Genomic DNA, 19,083 nt, shown 5'->3' with positions numbered 1-19,083 from the left:
TGTCATCCTTAGGAAAACAGCGCTTTGTTTTGATCCCAAAACTGAGATGTTTGAATCCACGCACCTACACTCTTCTGGTAGCTGTGCTCATGGTGCAAAGAGCTGCAGCGCCCTACAGTTACCTTCTTAACTACTTCTTACATGCTTTGAATAGCATCAGCATCAGGTTCTGAGAAAAATTTGAAGAGCAGCTTCAAGCTCTTTTGCCTCTTCAGAGCTGAAGGAACAGGTAGAGCAGGGAAGTCGGAAAGCCATGGCAGCAGCAGAAATGCATGGTGCTGCTGTGGTCCTGCAGTCACAGAAGCACCAAGGTGTATGACAACGATCTGGCTTCAGCATAACAGCATCAGCAAAGCAAGGAGAGCTTCCAGCAGGACAGCCAGGATGTGGCAACTCTGTGCATTAGCCATGCTGCGATAACTCTGTAGACTCACACTTCCACCCTAAGATAAATGTAAAACAGTTTGTCAGTGGACATGGGATAAGCCGCCTCACATTTTCCATGGAGTAAGAGTAGGACACCCAGCAGTCATGCTGGGAGCTGTTGCTGTTTTATAAGGTCACACCCAAGTTTGCCACAAGGTCACTTTTTCACATTGCCAAGCCCACACAAGGGAGCAGGAGCCAACCCAAATCAACTGAAGAATGCAAACAGTCTCAGTCTGGGCGTCCTCATAGCCACCTCAGCATAACCCAGAGGGTGAAGAGTGAATGAAAAATGAAAAAGGAAAGGCAGAGAGAAAGTCTTCTGTAAAGTAGGAAGGAGAAAATAGTTGGGGTGTTTTGAGTCGTTGCTTTATTATTTTTTTTAAGATAGTTATTTTTAAAATACAGCTCTGCAGCATGAGATAAATGTCCTGTTGTTCCTGTGGGATATTTAGAAATGACTCATTAAACATTTCAATAGCAGTGTATTGTTCCTGAGATGGAAGGATTGACAGTGAAAGAAAGCCATTGCTAAAAAATGAGGAACAGGCAGCAGTGAGACTGAAAATGCTACTCTGCACCCCAGTAGGCATCTGCAAACGTAGCTGATACAAGTTTGGCTTTATTTGCTGGTATAAGTTGGCGGTGGCCTCTTGATTTCTATTGAAGTAGACTGGTTGACACTGGAAGAAGGAATGAATTTAATTATGTGCATTAAAAAAAGAAAGAAAAAATGGGAGTTTTGATGTGGAAAATGTCTTCTCATCGACACTAAGAAATACCCTAACATTGCCCCTCCCTATAATTGCTGTACTAAGACCACAGTTTTATTTCAGGTGTAGCATGAGGCCTGGAAAGACAAAGTTCAGAGGCCCCAAGAAGTGAAGAATTCATCATATCCCCTCAGGAGTTATTTCAGTGCTTAATTAGTCACTGTTAAGATGTGCACCTTTTTGCTAGCTGAAACATAGCTAGCTTCAGCCTCCAGCCATGGGATCTATTACATGTTGCCTGGTAGATTAAAGAGTCTCCACCATAACAATCTATGAAAAAAATCACTTGTTCCAGAATAAAAATTGGGTGAGGCATATCAAATTGCAGGTTTATAGGTCATGAGAAGGTTTGCAGATAATTCTGTGCTGGTTGCTCCTAACAAATGCTGACACCGCATTTAGAGAAGAATGATAGTTCTTCCTCTCGGTAATTAGGGAAGCCTGAAGGGTCTGAATATGATTACGGTTTCAGAGGAACCGTAATCCTCAGATTCAGAGGATAGATTCCAGCAATATATTTTTGTTCTTCTGGGTTTCTTATCTTCTTTGCCAGGTGAGTCACTTCCAGTGAAAAGTACAATTGTTGCAAAGAGCTCAAAGGGAATAAACAGAATGAATGGGCTTGTTCTCCTCTCCCTGAAATGAGCTAAAATCACAGCTTTTGCCTGGTTAGGGCTTGGACATATTTGAAACATATTCACTCCTCATGTTCTGATTTCTTCTTGCAAATAATACATAATTACAAAAGACATAGCCCCAAGTGGAAAAGGCTGTTTACACAGGCTATCTACATACAGACAATAATACTTTTTACATGCCTGCCTCAGAGATATTTAACAAGTTAATTTCTTTTTGTTTCACTTGAGGTCTGTCCCAGCACGCTAATATCTGGGCTCTAAATTGCTGCCTTACAGATATTTCCAACAGTATTTTGCTTTTTATTATTGTTGTTCTCTGAATCTCCTCCACTTTACAGATGTCTCTCTTGTACTGAGGCATCAAAGCAGCCACGTAAAGAAAACCAGTAATGGAGTTAGTCACTGTACAGCATGACTGCTTACAATTCCTGATGCAGAGAAGAGCAAAGCCAGATAATAGAATACGGAATAGTTTGGGTTGGAAGGGACCTTCAAAGATCATCTGGTTCAATCCCCCTGCAATGAGCAGGGACATCTTCAACTAGATCAGGTTGCCCAGAACCACATCCAGCCTGGACTTGAGTGTCTCCAGGGATGGTGCATCCACCACCTCTCTGAGCAACCTGTGCCACTGTTTCACCACCATCACTGTAAAGAATTTTTTCCTCATATCCAGCCTGAATCTCCCCTCTTTTAGTTCAAAACCATTACCCCTCATACTATCACAACAGTCCCTGCTAAAAAGTCTTTCTCCATCCTTCTTATAGGCCCCTTTTAAGCACTGAAAAGCCACAGTAAGTTCTCCCCTGAGCCTTCTCCATGCTGATCAAGCCCAACTCTCTCAACCTATTTCCTACGGAGAGGGGCTCTTGCCTTGTGGTCATTTTTGTGCCCCTCCTTTGGACTCCCTCCAACAGGTCCTACGCTCCTGAGTTGGACACAGTACTCCAGGATAGGATAGGATGCGTGAAGCCTCCATCAGCCAGAAAGAAGAGGTAACTCATAGTCTACCTGTCACCTTTGAGCTCTGCACCCCATGGGGAGCAAACCAGCTTCTGGTCCACCACCATCCCAGGAGCATGTCTCTATCCCTAAGCACCACAGTCTGAATTCGGGGCTGATGCAGTTAGCCAGTGCTAACTGCTCTCTGGGTGAGAAGGCAAGGCTCACAGAGCTGCTGAGAGACAGCAGTCAAGCTGGGGAGTGGCTGTGCAATAGCAGGGGAGTCCCTGCCCTGGGAAAAGAGGAGTGCCTGGGACTACTCACGCAGGTTGCATCATTAGGTAAACCAAAAGTGTTTAAAGCAAGGAGGGGAGTTGGTTTGGCTTAGGTGTTGTCATGCTGTCTAGGGTTTTGTGAATGCGTTTTGGGGGGCATTTTTGAACCTGGCCTTCTCCTCTCTTTTAAAATGGGAACAAGGTACTTTCCTCCCTCAAGGACTGCAAGGTGGATTCAGGCATTAAAAACTCCAAGATATGCCATGTCCACCTCACAGGAGCACTGTGCAGACACCTGAGTTGGCACAGATGAGATGCAATCAGCATCACTAATTTGGATCTGGATAGAAAGGATTTCTGTGACTCTCTGACAGGGCCTGAACTCATAAATCCTGGCCTGTGGTTAAGTTTATTAGCACAGGCAGAGAGCTGCCCTGACATCAGGCCAACAAGGCCATGCTGCAGAAACTGGGGATTCCCAAGCCACACTCCTTCTGCAGCGCTTCTGGTGCTTGCTCAGGCAGGACAAGCTCAGATCTGCCCAGAAAGGTCATTACAGGTGACTGCTATAAGGTGTGCTCCATAGCTGGGAAATGGCCAGGTGGCAATTCTGGTAGAAATGCCCCCAGATACCTTATAAGTGATGTACTCTTGAAATGAAAATCTAATTAAATGATAAAAACATCTGATGGGACTTCTGTCCAGCAAAGCTACCTCTTTGGCTGCATCCTGCTCTTCTATATGAGGACACAACAGCAAGAAAAAGATAAGGCACTCCTGTGAGTCAGTCTGAGGAGAAGCTTATGCATGGAGCAACCTGCAATGAGTGCCTTTGAAAAAACACCATGATTTACAAAGGATGTATCTGTCAAGCTGCTGTCAATACTGTGGACACTATCCATAACATATAAAGACCGACACTGAAGACCCTACAGTTGTCTACTCTCCCAGAGGTCATGTGTTAGGATATGTTGTATTCCTAGGGTTGTACCCCACAAAACACAGGAAGGAGGGCACAAAAACTTTAAATAGAGTGCTATTGTTAAGCGTCAATGGCTTTTGAAGTACAGTTGCACCTTCTCTAATGGGGTCAGTGCTTAGAGTTACTCAGGTTGGTACTCAGCTGTTCTTCAAATCCAGTTCATGAACTCTGAATCTCCTAAGTTTGCAAAGCCAAGGCTGAAAATCCCAGTAGAATAGGCTTTCATGAAGAGCTAAACACCCCTAGTTTTCAGGTGAGCCTAGGCTGCACTGGAGCTGTAGCTTCTTGTAGCACAGTTTTAACATGGATTCATCAAGGGCTTTAGGAACACCCACTGATTATGCTAATCTGAATATTTGGATCTGAAAAGACAGCAGGTACCTGGGAAGGAGAATTAACTTTTTTTCTAAACGTCATCGAAAGCATGACCACCTGCTAGCCTTTACATGAAGAAAATTCTGGGCTAGCGTGGGAAACTATCCTGTGTAAAGTGGCATCTTTACTGACATGCCATTTTTAGTGAAGACTCCAAGACTTGTATTCTGTGCCCATGATTAAAAACCAGAAAGTATATTACTGACTGAGCCATTTGCTGTCAGCCAGGTTGGGAGGGAGACTGTATAAATCCTACAGGGACTCTGCAATAGTGCCATGCCTATCTGAAGCATGATGTTCACACATAGCCAGGTAGCGTTAGCATTAACGTGGTGGACACACAGGGGAGGCAGTGATAAAACTGCTAGGCTATCCTACATACACAGATGTCTGTTAGCTCTGCCTCTGTAAAAAGAGAGAAATCTCAGTAAGTGCAAAAATAGACAAATCGCTCCTGAGGAGAAATAGAAGAGAGACAGCAGCAACGAGTACACAAAACATCTGAAAAGTAAAAGAAAACTTGAGATGATGCGGTCTGTTTTTTAAGGCTTTTGAATTCCAATCTCCCTTCTTGACCTTTTATGAACAGATCATGACCTTCTTTGAAAGCACCATGGGAGGATGCTTCAGTCCTCTTTGCCTTTCTGCTGACAGCCTTTAACAGCAGGCTTCTCACACTTGTGCTAAGTGGGATTTAATGATATGCCAACAACCACACCAATTTAAGGAGGAGATAAGCCATGTCTCAGAACAGAACCTGCAATTTGGAAGCAATATGCTGTTTAGAAAGCAGGGTGTGTTTTGCCCTAACCTTGCCTACAAGTCATGTCAGGTAAATAAAGCTCTTGTCTCCTAGACGACTGGGACATCCACAACAAACCTTACCTGGCTTATCTAATATCTTTGCTACTGTGTCTGTGTAATTAGGCAGAGAAACAGGAATGCCAGAGAACACATCCTGACTCATCAAATACCACATATCCCCTTATTTCTTTTTCCCTGAGAGACCACAGGATTTTGAAAGACACAGCAACGCTTGAGCCACTGATACCTGTTCTCAGTGCTCAGTCAGCTCATGTTCTCCATCAGAAACCCCTGTCAGATGGGATTGCACACTCTCTGATTGGTTTTCAGACAAAAAGGGCAAGTAGGTTTACATAGGTGTAGCTGGGATTATGGGACATGCTGCTTCGCCTGTGTGAGAGAGCGAGCTCATTTTTCTCTTCAGTGAGTAAGGGGCCGCCAGCATATTTTCAGAGGAACTGTGCACTCCCTGCTTCCCTTGTGGTAGAGAGTCAGTCATCACAGAATCACACAGTCACAGAACAGTTTGGTTTGGAAGGGACCTTAAAACCCATCCAGTTCCAACCCTCCTGCCACGGGCAGGGACACCTTCCACTAGACTAGGTTGCTCCAACCCCCTGTCCAAGCTGGCCTTGAACACTTCCAGGGATGGAGCAGCCACAGCTTCTCTGGGCAACCTGTGCCAGCGCCTCAACACCCTCACAGGGAAGAATTTTTTTCCTAATGTCTAATTTAAATTTCTCCTCTGTCAGTTTAAAGCCATTCGTCCTTGTCCTATCACTACATGCCCTTGGAAAAGTCCCTCTCCCTTATCACAACCTGACAGCCAACAAAGATATAACCTGAAGGCAATGCTGATGGCATCACTGTAGGTATGTGATAACCCAAGGTTAGCAGCAAGCTTAAGATAACTGCGGCTCAAGACCCAGCCTTCTGAAGTACTAAGGAAAGCTTACTCGTGGCTCATTACAGAAAGTATAAGCATAACTTCTCCCTTAACAGTCCAGAGATCAGAACCACTGTCTGCAGCAGGAAAATGTGTTGTTTACAGTAATGTGTTAAACCACCAGACTAAGGGAAAAAGTCAGGTGCAGGCAGGGGTTGAACCACCCTGACACCCTTTTTCCCTCCTTATTGGGCTGGGTGTGCACTCACGTAGATGCCAGGCAACGTGGCTGTGGGTGCGGTGGGGAGAGCAGACACGCTGTCTGTGGGCCTGCTTTCCCCAGTCAATAACATAAATACTGCTCTGCTCCCTGCAATGATGTTTCAGTTGACCCAGACATCGCTGCTCCTGCCGCATCCCTCAGGAGCTGCCCTTGCAGCCTGCTAGGTATTACGAAGGGTATTCAGTTTATGCTTTGCTTTGTTCAATTTAATCTAATCGCTCTTGGCCATAAAAGTCCTGTAACCACACTAAACAATTCCTCTTCCTCACCGGAGTTTACACCCATCAAATACTTGTAGATGGCTATCATGCTTCCTTTAGTCATTGTTTAGCTGAGAAATACAAGCCTAATCCAGCTTCTGCTGGTGTAATGTTGGACATGGGAGGAATAAATCCTGCCTAATGGAGAACATAAGGCTGGCTACTTCAGCATACAGATTTTAAGGATTTCCCTCTGGCAGATAATTCATAGCTGGCCTCAAAAGAGGCATTATTAGCCAGGAGGAGGGCAAGGCAAGAAGAGCTAAAAGATGATCTTATTTAGGGCTTTGTCAGTCAGGTCTTAGTGGTTGGGATGATACAAAACAGACTCAAGTGTTCCTCAGGTTGAGCTCTTTCAAGCCCAGACAAGTGTTGGGAGTGTGTTAACCATCTGCTAAGCGTGTTATGCACTGCCTGGAAGAGTGCAAGCTGGACCAGACCAAAAAAATATTAAGGACTGCGTCCATAATTTGTGGTATGAATAAACATGGGACACTGTTCAGGCTCGTATCCTGACCATTTTCAGTTTACAAATACTCACACAGCTTCCACCTGGTTTGAGGCTACCCTGACTGAGCAGAGGGCTCGTAGGAGACCTGTGGTTGACACAACACTTGGTCCCCACTCTGTAGGGGACCATCCTTTAGGCATGCTCGCCCCTGTGGGCTCTAGATACTAGAGTTTGGAGTATTGGTCTGGAGGACATAGTCTGAATCCAGCTGCTATATACAGGTACCCACAGAACGTCATATCATTTTAGTTTCTTTCCCATGTTCTCACCCCACCTTCTGCCTTTTCCTTCTTTTTCTGTTTGTTTTGTTTTCTTTTGTTAGCTGCCAGCCCCTGCACTGCTCCGAATGCATTTCAAATGATCAGTCTCTGTATACCTGTGATTAATTTTTGCCATAGTAGGAACAGCACAAAACTGCAGCAGCAGGACACAGAAAGACAGGACTAAATGGTTCCAGGACAGTCTGGTGCAACGGGAAATAACCCCTTTTCACCAGATTGCAGCACTTTTGGTCATGTGCATCAGTGTGCTCTGGCACTTCTTGCTAGGAAAAATTAAGCCTAACTGGACTTCTCATGTCTGAGCTTCCCCACCCACTGAGGTACAAGGTCATCAGCACACTCATGGTAAATACATGTTCTGCATACATTTTTTCTTTTGCCAGGACGCAGCTGGGGCCAGCTTGGTCCTGCTTTACACAGTCCACTCTCTGGATGGGTACAGTAGTTAGCCTGCACTGTTCATGGGCCATCTGTTCTGCTGGCAGTAACTTAGACCTATGGAGCCACTGTGAGTTCCAGTAGCAGTGGATTTCTCCTCTGGTCTTCTGGACAGTACCACGAGCATCAGTGTTTCCAGCAGCAGAGTGCAAGTAAGCCAGATAGCTTCCTTGCAGTCTCCCTCTGCCACAGTTGAGCATGGCTTATGGACATAATGGACATGTCATATTTCAAGATACACAGAGTGCCAGCTTAGTGCTGGAAGGGTTTGTAGGGCAGCCAGGCTTGGTGTATCATCCTTAGTGCCTCCTGGGAGCAATGCCTAGAGTGAACAATCCTCATAGCTATACCTGAAGTTTCAGAGAAAAATAGTGTCCTGGGTTTAGCAGCAGCAGTCATTTTTTCTCCTTCTTGGTAGCTGGTGCAGTGCTGTGTTTTGACTTTTGGGCTCGGAACAAAGCTGATAAAAATGATGTTTTGGTTTGGCCAAGGACTTTGTGAGTCTCATGCTCTGCCAGGGAGGAGGGGAGGCCGGGAGGAAGCAGAGACAGGACACCTGACCCAAACTGACCAAAGAGGTATTCCATACCACAGCACGTCATGCCGAGGGGGGAACCGGGGGGGAACCCGGAAGGAGAGGGGGTCGGCCGGGTCGGACTGGCGGTTCGGCGCGTGGTATTGTACTCCTTTCCTTTGCTGTTTTCTCTTATCATTGTTGTCGTTGGTGGTAGCAGTGGTGATTCGTATTGTACCTTAGTTACTAAACTGTTCTTATCTCAAGCCGTGGGAGTTGCATTTCTTTTTGATTCTCCTCTCCGTTCCCCCAGGAGTAGGGGGAGGGCAAGAAGGGGGGGGAGTGGGTAACAAGCTGTCTGGCTGTGGGTTAAACCACGACAGTTCTTTTTGGGGTCACCCACACTCACAATGCTTCTTAATTTTTCCAAGATCTCCTCATCTGACATTTTTGGCTTTTTCTTTTGTTTCTCCATGTTCCTGACCAGCGCATCGGGCGCCGCTGTGCTGTTTTCCGAGGGAGAAGAAATAGGAGAGGTGGCCACATCTCTGGTAGGAGGAGGCAGAGGGTCTATCACAGAGCGGGTGTAGATGGATTTTGTGTGTTCAGGTCGCGGAGCTATCACAGGGGGTGGAGCTGCATCATCTTCATCATCTTCATCTTCAGACACTGAGGGCACTGCAGGGGTCTCGAAGACAATCTCACCCCTTCCATCATCTCAGCTGTGGAAAAACTGTCCCAGGATCTCAAACAATTGAGGGACGATATATCTGACTTATCCAACTCCTCGCGTGTACCAACACACATTTCAGCTATTAGCAAAAGGCGTCCCACTGTTCGAGAAAGGAGATACAAGAGGTATACACCACGGTCTACCCTATGGTTTTACCTGCGGGATCACGGAGAAGACATGACAAAGTGGGATGGAAAACCTACTTCAGTTTTGGAGGAACGGGTGAGGGAATTGAAAAGAGGAGCAAAGGCCAAGACTGAGCGTCCCATGAGAGCTACGGCTTCAGTCTCTGGTGAGCAGTCTCCCAGGTGGAGTGGAAGAGCTGATCTTACTCCAGCTCCTGTGATAAAGAAGAATAATCCATTTCAACATGACTTAAGCGTCCAATCCTGTGATGACTATTAGAGGGGCCCTGCCTCCAGCCAGGTGGAGGTAGGGGACAATCGGATTTACTGGACTGTGTGGATCAGATGGCCTGGCACATCAGTCCCGCAGAAGTATAAGGCTCTAGTAGATACCGGTGCACAGTGTACCCTGATGCCATCGAGCTGTCAAGGGGTGGAACCCATCTATATTTCTGGAGTGACAGGAGGATCCCAAGAGTTGACTGTACTGGAGGCTGAAATCAGCCTGACTGGGAGAGAATGGCAAAAGCACCGTATTGTGACTGGCCCAGAGGCTCCATGCATCCTTGGCATAGACTACCTCAAGAGAGGGTACTTCAAAGACCCAAAAGGGTACCGATGGGCTTTTGGTATTGCTGCTTTGGAGACTGAAGAAGTTGAGCAGCTGTCCACCTTGCCTGGTCTCTCAGAGGATCCTTCTGTTGTGGGGCTGCTGAAAGTCGAAGAACAACAAGTGCCAATTGCAAACACAACAGTGCACCGGCGGCAATATCGCACCAACCGAGACTCCCTGATTCCTATCCATCAGCTGATCCGTAGACTGGAGAGTCAGGGAGTGATCAGCAGGACCCGCTCGCCCTTTAATAGCCCCATATGGCCAGTGCGAAAGTCTAATGGAGAGTGGAGACTAACAATAGACTATTGTGGCCTGAATGAAGTCACACCACCCTTGAGTGCTGCCGTACCAGACATGCTAGAACTTCAGTATGAACTGGAGTCAAAGGCAGCCAAGTGGTATGCCACGATTGATATTGCCAATGCGTTTTTCTCAATTCCTTTGGCAACAGAGTGCAGGCCACAGTTTGCTTTTACTTGGAGGGGTGTCCAGTTCACTTGGAACCGACTGCCCCAGGGCTGGAAACATAGCCCTACCATTTGCCATGGACTGATTCAGACTGCACTGGAACAGGGGCAAGCACCAGAACACCTGCAATACATTGATGACATTATAGTGTGGGGCGATACAGCAGAAGAAGTCTTTGAGAAAGGGAGGAAAATAATCCAAATCCTGCGAAAGCCGGTTTTGCCATAAAACGAAGTAAGGTCAAGGGACCTGCACAGGAGATTCAATTTCTGGGAATAAAATGGCAAGATGGACGTAGACAGATCCCCACAGATGTAATCAACAAGATAACAGCAATGTCTCCACCAACTAATAAGAAAGAAACACAAGCTTTCTTGGGTGCAGTGGGGTTCTGGAGACTGCACATCCCAAATTACAGTTTGATTGTGAGCCCTCTCTATTACGTGACCCGTAAGAAGAATGATTTTAAATGGGGACCTGAGCAACAACAAGCCTTTGAGCAAATTAAACGCGAGATAGTTCATGCAGTGGCCCTTGGACCAGTTCGGACTGGGCCAGATGTAAAAAATGTATTGTACACCGCAGCTGGGGAGAATGGCCCTACCTGGAGCCTCTGGCAGAAAGCTCCAGGAGAGACTCGAGGTCAACCCCTTGGTTTTTGGAGTCGGGGATACAGAGGATCTGAGGCAAGCTATACCCCAACTGAGAAAGAGATACTGGCAGCCTATGAAGGGGTTCGAGCTGCTTCGGAAGTGATTGGCACCGAAGCACAGCTCCTCCTGGCACCCCGGTTGCCCGTGCTAGGCTGGATGTTCAAAGGCAGGGTCTCCTCTGCGCATCATGCAACTGATGCTACATGGAGTAAATGGGCTGCACTAATTACACAACGAGCTCGAATAGGAAATCCCAGTCGTCCAGGCATTCTAGAAGTCATCATGGACTGGCCAGAGGGCAAGGATTTTGGGATGTCACCAGAGGAGGAGGTGATGCGTGCTGAAGAGGCCCCACCATATAATCAGCTGTCAGAAAGTGAAAAGCAGTATGCCTTGTTTACTGATGGGTCCTGCCGTATTGTGGGAAAACATCGGAGATGGAAGGCAGCTGTATGGAATCCTCGATGACAAGTTGCAGAAACTGCTGAAGGAGAGGGTGAATCGAGTCAGTTTGCTGAGGTGAAAGCCATCCAGCTGGCCCTGGACATTGCTGAACGAGAAAAGTGGCCAGTACTTTATCTCTATACTGACTCATGGATGGTGGCAAATGCCCTGTGGGGGTGGTTGCAGCAATGGAAGCAGAGCAACTGGCAACGCAGAGGTAAACCTATCTGGGCTGCTGCACTGTGGAAGGATATTGCTGCCCGGGTGCAAAACCTGGTGGTGAAGGTACGTCATGTAGATGCCCATGTACCCAAGAGTCGGGCCACTGAGGAACACCAGAACAACCAACAAGTGGATAAAGCTGCTAAGATTGAAGTGGCTCAGATGGACTTAGATTGGCAACATAAAAGTGAATTATTTTTGGCCCGGTGGGCCCATGACACTTCAGGCCATCAGGGCAGAGATGCAACATATAGATGGGCCCGTGATCGAGGGGTGGACCTAACAATGGACACTATTGCCCAGGTTATTCATGAGTGTGAAACATGTGCTGCCATTAAACAAGCCAAACGGTTAAAACCTCTTTGGTATGGAGGACGATGGCTGAAGTATAAATATGGGGAGGCCTGGCAGATTGATTATATCACACTGCCACCAACCCGCCAAGGTAAGCGCCATGTGCTTACCATGGTGGAAGCAACCACCGGATGGCTGGAAACGTACGCTGTGCCCCATGCCACTGCCCGGAACACTATCCTGGGCCTTGAGAAACACATTTTGTGGCGGCACGGCACCCCAGAGAGAATTGAGTCAGACAACGGGACTCATTTCCGGAATAACCTTGTAGACACTTGGGCCAAAGAGCATGGCATTGAGTGGGTATATCACATCCCCTACCATGCACCAGCCTCTGGGAAAATCGAAAGGTACAATGGGCTGTTAAAAACTACACTGAGAGCAATGGGTGGGGGAACTTTCAAGCATTGGGATACACACTTACCAAAGGCCACCTGGTTGGTCAACACTAGAGGATCTGCCAACAGAGCTGGCCCAGCCCAATCGGAACTTTTACATATTGTAGAGGGGGACAAAGTTCCTGTGGTGCATATGAAGAATTTGCTGGGGAAGGCAGTCTGGGTTATTCCTGCTTCAAGTAAAGGCAAACCCACTCGTGGTATTGCTTTTGCTCAGGGACCTGGATACACTTGGTGGGTAATGCAGGATGATGGGGAAGTCCGATGTGTACCTCAAGGGGATTTAATTTTAGGGGAAAACAGCCAATGAACTTAATTGTATGTTGTTGCCTGCTGTGTAATACTTTAATAGCCCATCAACCAGATGTCTTCAGGCCACCAGCAACTAGCCCTGACTTCCCTCCAACCATCATCCCAAGAGAGAACGAACTTTGACAGAACCAGACAAGTTCTACAGTAAGGGAATGATCAGCATCAGCAGGCAACGACCCGATACTGCACACGGCCTCTCCTGTTCTGAAAGACTGTTACAAGAGATGGCGCCTGACATCATGGACCAGATGGAATCAGCAGCTTTATAGGGACTAGTCTTTGCACTAAGATAGAAGTGCACTGAGATTGGAGTGATGGTATATTGAAAATGTAGGATCTGAGCATGACGTGAATGGTATGGAATAAGGGGTGGATAATGTCCTGGGTTTAGCAGCAGCAGTCATTTTTTCTCCTTCTTGGTAGCTGGTGCAGTGCTGTGTTTTGACTTTTGGGCTCGGAACAAAGCTGATAAAAATGATGTTTTGGTTTGGCCAAGGACTTTGTGAGTCTCATGCTCTGCCAGGGAGGAGGGGAGGCCGGGAGGAAGCAGAGACAGGACACCTGACCCAAACTGACCAAAGAGGTATTCCATACCACAGCACGTCATGCCGAGGGGGGAACCGGGGGGAACCCGGAAGGAGAGGGGGTCGGCCGGGTCGGACTGGCGGTTCGGCGCGTGGTATTGTACTCCTTTCCTTTGCTGTTTTCTCTTATCATTGTTGTCGTTGGTGGTAGCAGTGGTGATTCGTATTGTACCTTAGTTACTAAACTGTTCTTATCTCAACCCGTGGGAGTTGCATTTCTTTTTGATTCTCCTCTCCGTTCCCCCAGGAGTAGGGGGAGGGCAAGAAGGGGGGGGAGTGGGTAACAAGCTGTCTGGCTGTGGGTTAAACCACGACAAATAGCTTGTTCTTTCCACAGCAGACCTGAGGTGAACTATCAGTAATGCAGAGTGAACCATTGGAAGGACCTTGAGCATGGGTAGTACTGAGGACCCCCCTTTCACAAAACCATTACATATTGTCCTTGAGAGGCACCTGAAAACAAGAAATATTCAAACATTGACTTCTGTGGCTTGCTACCATGCTTCTCAGTCCCGTTTCGGATAGCACTTCAATATTCAAGGTAAATATGGTGAGCTTCTTCAAGTAAAGGGCAGTTCACTTCACTGTGCCCAGGGTAGTTATTCGTGTAGTGCTCAACCTCTATTTCTTCTATGGAGGTCAGTTGTCAATGTCCATACCTTGCAGTGGGTCTTCAGATGTGCTGCTTGGACTCTTGCACAAAGACACCCTAAACCCATTGAAGCTCAGCAAGGAATCAACAATCTCAAGCCGTGATGACACAGAGGACATTCCTCATAGCCCTCTTATATAGCCAGGGACAAAGATACTTAGAGATGAAGTGACACCACCAAGTCTCCTGAATATCCCACTACTCACCAGCTACTGGCTTGGGTCACTGGTACCAATTATTCTCGGTAAAGCACGGATATCGCTCTAAAATTGTGTCAAGTAGTCCTCGTGTCTTCTGTGGGCCTGGTCCTTTATATCCACCACATTCCTATCCTTGGCTGGCTCGGGCTCTTCTGTCCCAAAAAAACATCACTTGCGCTTGGCTTGCTTTAGCCCTTATAAATCCAAGCTGCTTATTGCACATGATTTCATATTTGTCTCAAATGGCTCCATATTTGTCTGGATACTCTTTTCCTATAGTGCTCCTTAATGGTTTCCCCAAACATTTTCCTGACTTCTGTTTTTTGGGCATGACTGTGTTAGGAATAGGAAGAAAGAGGAATAGTTTGCTCCGACTACAGATGTACTGGCTTATCCAGAAATAATTTTGGTAGAAGTCTGCCAACAGGAGATGCCTGAGCCAGCGCTTTTCGTGCTGTCTGCTGATTTTTCTCCAGAGTGTCGTTTTTCTAGGCAGTGTGCTGGATGTGTTCACCCTGCCCAGAGGGCATACACAGGTTTGCAGTAGGAAGGGGAGAGGGAAGGTGCTGCCTTGCACTGCATCACCCCTCTTCCTGCAGAGCCAGCAAAAAAGTCTCTATTTTGAAGTTTTTATTCAGACAAATGTTCCTGTAAACTTCTGAGTCCCTCGTCTTGTTCATAACCATGTTGTACATACTGGAGAGCTCCTAATAATGTAAATCCATTAGACTTAAACGATAAAAGCAGAAAAATAACATCGTAAGGCAGAAATGAGAAAAAGGCTGGCTATTATGGGTTAGATCTATATTTAGCACCTTGGACTCAAAAGCACTATAGAATCCTGGGAATTAAAAACAGACCAGAGCATCCACTCCATACAAATGCAAGAGGTAATGCAGAAGGCAGAACAAACTTCTTCTTTTTTCCAGAATCCTTCAAACACAGAGGGAGCTGGGGATAGGGGCAAAGGGGACAGTAAGCACTAAGTTCAAACTGAAGTGAGACCTCATGAGGCAAAGAGAGATCAAATATGAACCATTTAGTTGTGTGTGCGGGGAGGGATACCTTGGACAAAGCACCCTTGCTTACTGCTCTAGCTCTGAGGCATATGGTGAGTAAATAATACGTCATTTAATAACTCACAATACCCAGTCTCTTATCATCCATTTGTATCAAACAATGCTGAGGAAGGAACTGTGCAAATTAAAAGCACAATACTGTTTAATTACAATAATAATGTGAGGACACTCTGCCTCTCTTGCATAATATAGAAGCCAAGGTAATATAAGAAACTCACAACATGGTTGGTCCCCTCCGTGTCATATTCTCCAGGTGCCCCTACATAAAAAATGTATGTCCACAACCTGTTTCTTTGTGTAGCATGGTAACATGTACAGACCCTCAGCCACACACAGGGGGCAGACCTGGGGGCTCTCCCAAGCCCACCTCTGAAGCAGCTCATGAGCTGGCTGTGTACCATGCAGGGAGGGATACCTTGGACGAAGCAGCCAAGGTTATTTAAAATGAGCATTTTCAAAGAGTTGAAAATCACCAAAGAGCCATGGATGACTAAAGCAGACTCAGACAAAATTCAGAAGGGTCCGAATCACCAAGGATGAGACAAAGCCCTGAGCTGTATTTTGGTAGTTTCTGTAAGTAGGATAAATTCCTCCTATTAATTAGGAGCAGTTTCTCTGCCTGACTTGAATAATGCTCCCTTTGCTAAGGAGGAATGATCTCCGCTCCCTCCCCACTCTCCTTCTAGGAGTTTATCCCAGTAACGAGTATCTCAATTATATGTGTGCACAGAGGAACATCTGAGCTTGTACAAGAAATCTTACTTACTGAAAGTGCCTCAAAGCCTGAACATATGGAGGAAAGAAAAAAGCAAACTTGCAAATGGCAGTGGTGGGTCTCCAAATTCATGTGCCTAAGCTCAAGGGTCATCATTCAGTTTAGCTGTGCATTGTACTTTGCAAAGCTCTTCCGCTGTGTCCCACTGGTTAATTAGGAAATTTTAAGCCCAAAACAATATATTTAAGTCCAAAAATGACAAGGAAGTAAACATGCTTCTGTGTTGACCTATTAAAAAACAGGGGTGGGGATGGAAAGGGAGAGACAAGAAGTGAGTAGCTTTTCTGTAGCCATGGGATGCAAACAAGTATCTGGGGGAATAACAATGGCATCTGCTGATGGTTTTGAGTCATCGGCTGTGAGCTACTTGCCTGTACAGAGGGGATTCCTAGAGGCAAGGTTTCATGTTCAGTTCAAGGTAGATTTCTTGGCAAAGAGCATGTGAAATGGGTGGTTGTGGCCACATCTGGCCTGCCCATATTAATACATATGCATATATAAAAAATTACAGTTTGTTGAAGCAAAAAAAGTAAGTCTTAACCCCATCAAGTGACATGCCTGTAACATTGTGCCTGGCAGTACAACAGTCTGCAGTGATCACCCTTCCCTGAATCGCATGCACTTTCTTCAGCATACAGGTACATGTACTAAAAAGGCAGCTGTTTAGGCTGTTCCCACTTTATTCTCATCTAAAGCAGTTCTTCTTCCAACAGCTCCTTCATTCTTTCCCTGGCACCCACTGCATCTTCCTTGCTACTGCCTGACATGCCTCCAGGAGCTCACTTGTGCTGAAGCAGAACGCAACTAAGCTAAAAGGTTTGGGGTGACCTTTCCCAGTGTGGTGCCTGATGCTACACGGCTCAGGCTGTGCAGTCTCATAAGACAGAGTCCACAGCAGCAGGATGAGATTTTCCTTACTGACTCACCTTTTCACCCCTCTTCCTCCAGTTTTTTTTTGTTCCCCATCAGCTTTATTAGCACCAGGACCAGACTGGGAAATTGATCCAGCTTTAAAAAAAAGAGGAGGAGAGGGGAAGGTTTTGGCAGATGTTTCTTTAAGCCAGATCAGTTCCTTAGTTCAGTTCACGTGGCAAACAAAGCACACCAAGGAGCCAGAGGACTGCAGTGCCATGCACAGGAACAGGGCAAATGCAGATCTTATGCATAAGGAGCACCTTGGATCAGCATGGATGCTGAAGACTTCATCTTGTGAAGCAACGTTATGGGTTTAGGAACCAGGGCGAGAGGTATGATTGCTTGGAGGTGCCAATGGCTCTCACAAATGAGTTTTAACCAATGTGGTTTGAAACAGGTAATTTAAAACCACCTTGAATATAAATTAAAAAAATATATATATATATTCTGCTTCTTCATCATGTACTTTATCACCTTCTGATGTTGACAGTCAGTGTAAATGGAGTTGATTTGTTTTTCATTGCAAGTAAGGGTTAGTGATTAACAAAAAATAGAAGTTTATTGCTTGTTACAAAAACTATTGTCAGAGATTTGAGAAAAGACAACTACATTACAGGTATACTTCCTTTTTATGCAGTGCACGATAAGGTTGGCTTTCTGCGCTGCAAGAGCACACTGCTGGCTCATGTTGAGCTCCTCATTGATCAACACCCCCAGGTCCTTCTCCACAGGGCTGCTCTGAATCTCTTCTCTGCCCAGCCTGTAGCTATGCCTGGGATTGCTCCGACCCAGGTGTAGGACCTTGCACTTGTCATGGTTAAACTTCATGAGGTTGGCATCAGCCCACCTCGCAAGCACGTCAAGGTCCCTCTGGATGGCATTCCTTCCCTCCAGCGTATCAACCGAACCACACAGTTTGGTGTCATCAGCAAACTTGCTGAGACTGTCCCTGCCAATGGCAGGGGGTTGGAACTAGATGAGCTTTAATGTCCCTTCTGACCCAAACCATTCTATGATTCTTCCCTTGTACACCAACACTATATCTGCATCATAGAAGGCCACCAAATTTTTCAGGCACAATTTGCCCTTAGTGAAGCCATGTTGGTTGTCATCAATCACCTCCTTATTTTCCATGTGCCTTAGCATAGTTTACAGAAGGATCTGCTCCACGACCTTGCTGGGCACAGAGGTGAGACTGACTGGCCTGTTATTCCTCCAGGTTTTCTTTTTGTTCTTTTTTAATATGGGGGTGATATTTACTTTTTCCAGTCAGTGGGAACTTCGCCAGGCTGCAATGACTTCTCAAATATGATCGATAGTGTCTTCATCATGAAGAAGGAAGGAGGATGATACACGCTTTACACAGTTTTATTACTACATTTACATTTGTTGCCACAGAGCTCAAGAGGCTTCTGAGAATAAAAATATTCAATTTATATGAATCAACAACAATGATAATTTAGAAACCTTCACAGTGTAGTCCTTATGTCCTAATATTGCCCATGGCACCATTCAGGGCTTCACTTGCATGGGGGAGATCCCAGCTAGGTTAGCTTTTCTTGGAGCTTAATGAAAAGCTCTCCATACAAAGCCGAATTACAGCTTTTTTCATTTAACCTGAAACCAAAGGATAGAATCTCACCCAGTTTTCAAGGCAGCTGGCTGATAACAGAGTGGGTTCTGCCCTGACCCAAACAGGGCCCAGCGGCCCCTCTAACTGTGCAGGCCAACAGCACTGTCTCTCATTAAGCCTTGCTAATTACATTAGCTGCCTCTCCGCTGCTGCATGGGCAGCAGCCAGGAAAGGTATAGTGACAGAAGTGATTCTCAAGAACTGGCACATGTAACACAGCTCAGTCACCCTAAGTGACCCAACAGAGCCCTGGTGCAAGCTTCTGCCTCCCTCTGACCAATGCTTGACATTGGGTTGCAGTCCCTGTCTCTCCCCAGATCTGCAGCAAATGAGGCTAATGGCAGGAGACAGAAAAAGAGCTCCATGTCACAGGCATTATGGTAACACAGGTGCTGGGAACTCTTTACGGGATGTGGCACTGACTCAGGCAGAGATAAATGACTCATATCCCAGGCAGGAGTCCCTAATAACGGGGTGACAGGAGTTGACCAGGATGAGAATTGTGATCTGGGCTCAGGCCACAGCAGAGACA

The 19,083-nt window shown here is 46.3% G+C and overlaps 1 protein-coding gene across 2 annotated transcripts in view; it reads left to right on the top strand.

The window, feature by feature from the left end:
• Positions 1 to 19,083, top strand: part of LACC1 (laccase domain containing 1) — a 266,101-nt gene that overhangs the window by 149,372 nt on the left and 97,646 nt on the right. The window lies entirely within an intron of this gene.

The sequence above is a fragment of the Neopsephotus bourkii genome, unplaced genomic scaffold (assembly GCF_033783945.1).
Source record: "Neopsephotus bourkii isolate Nb327-2 ecotype Australia unplaced genomic scaffold, CSIRO-AGI_Nbou_v1 NB_1520, whole genome shotgun sequence".
NCBI lineage: Eukaryota > Metazoa > Chordata > Aves > Psittaciformes > Psittacidae > Neopsephotus > Neopsephotus bourkii.
This window is presented reverse-complemented; position numbering and strand designations above follow the sequence as displayed.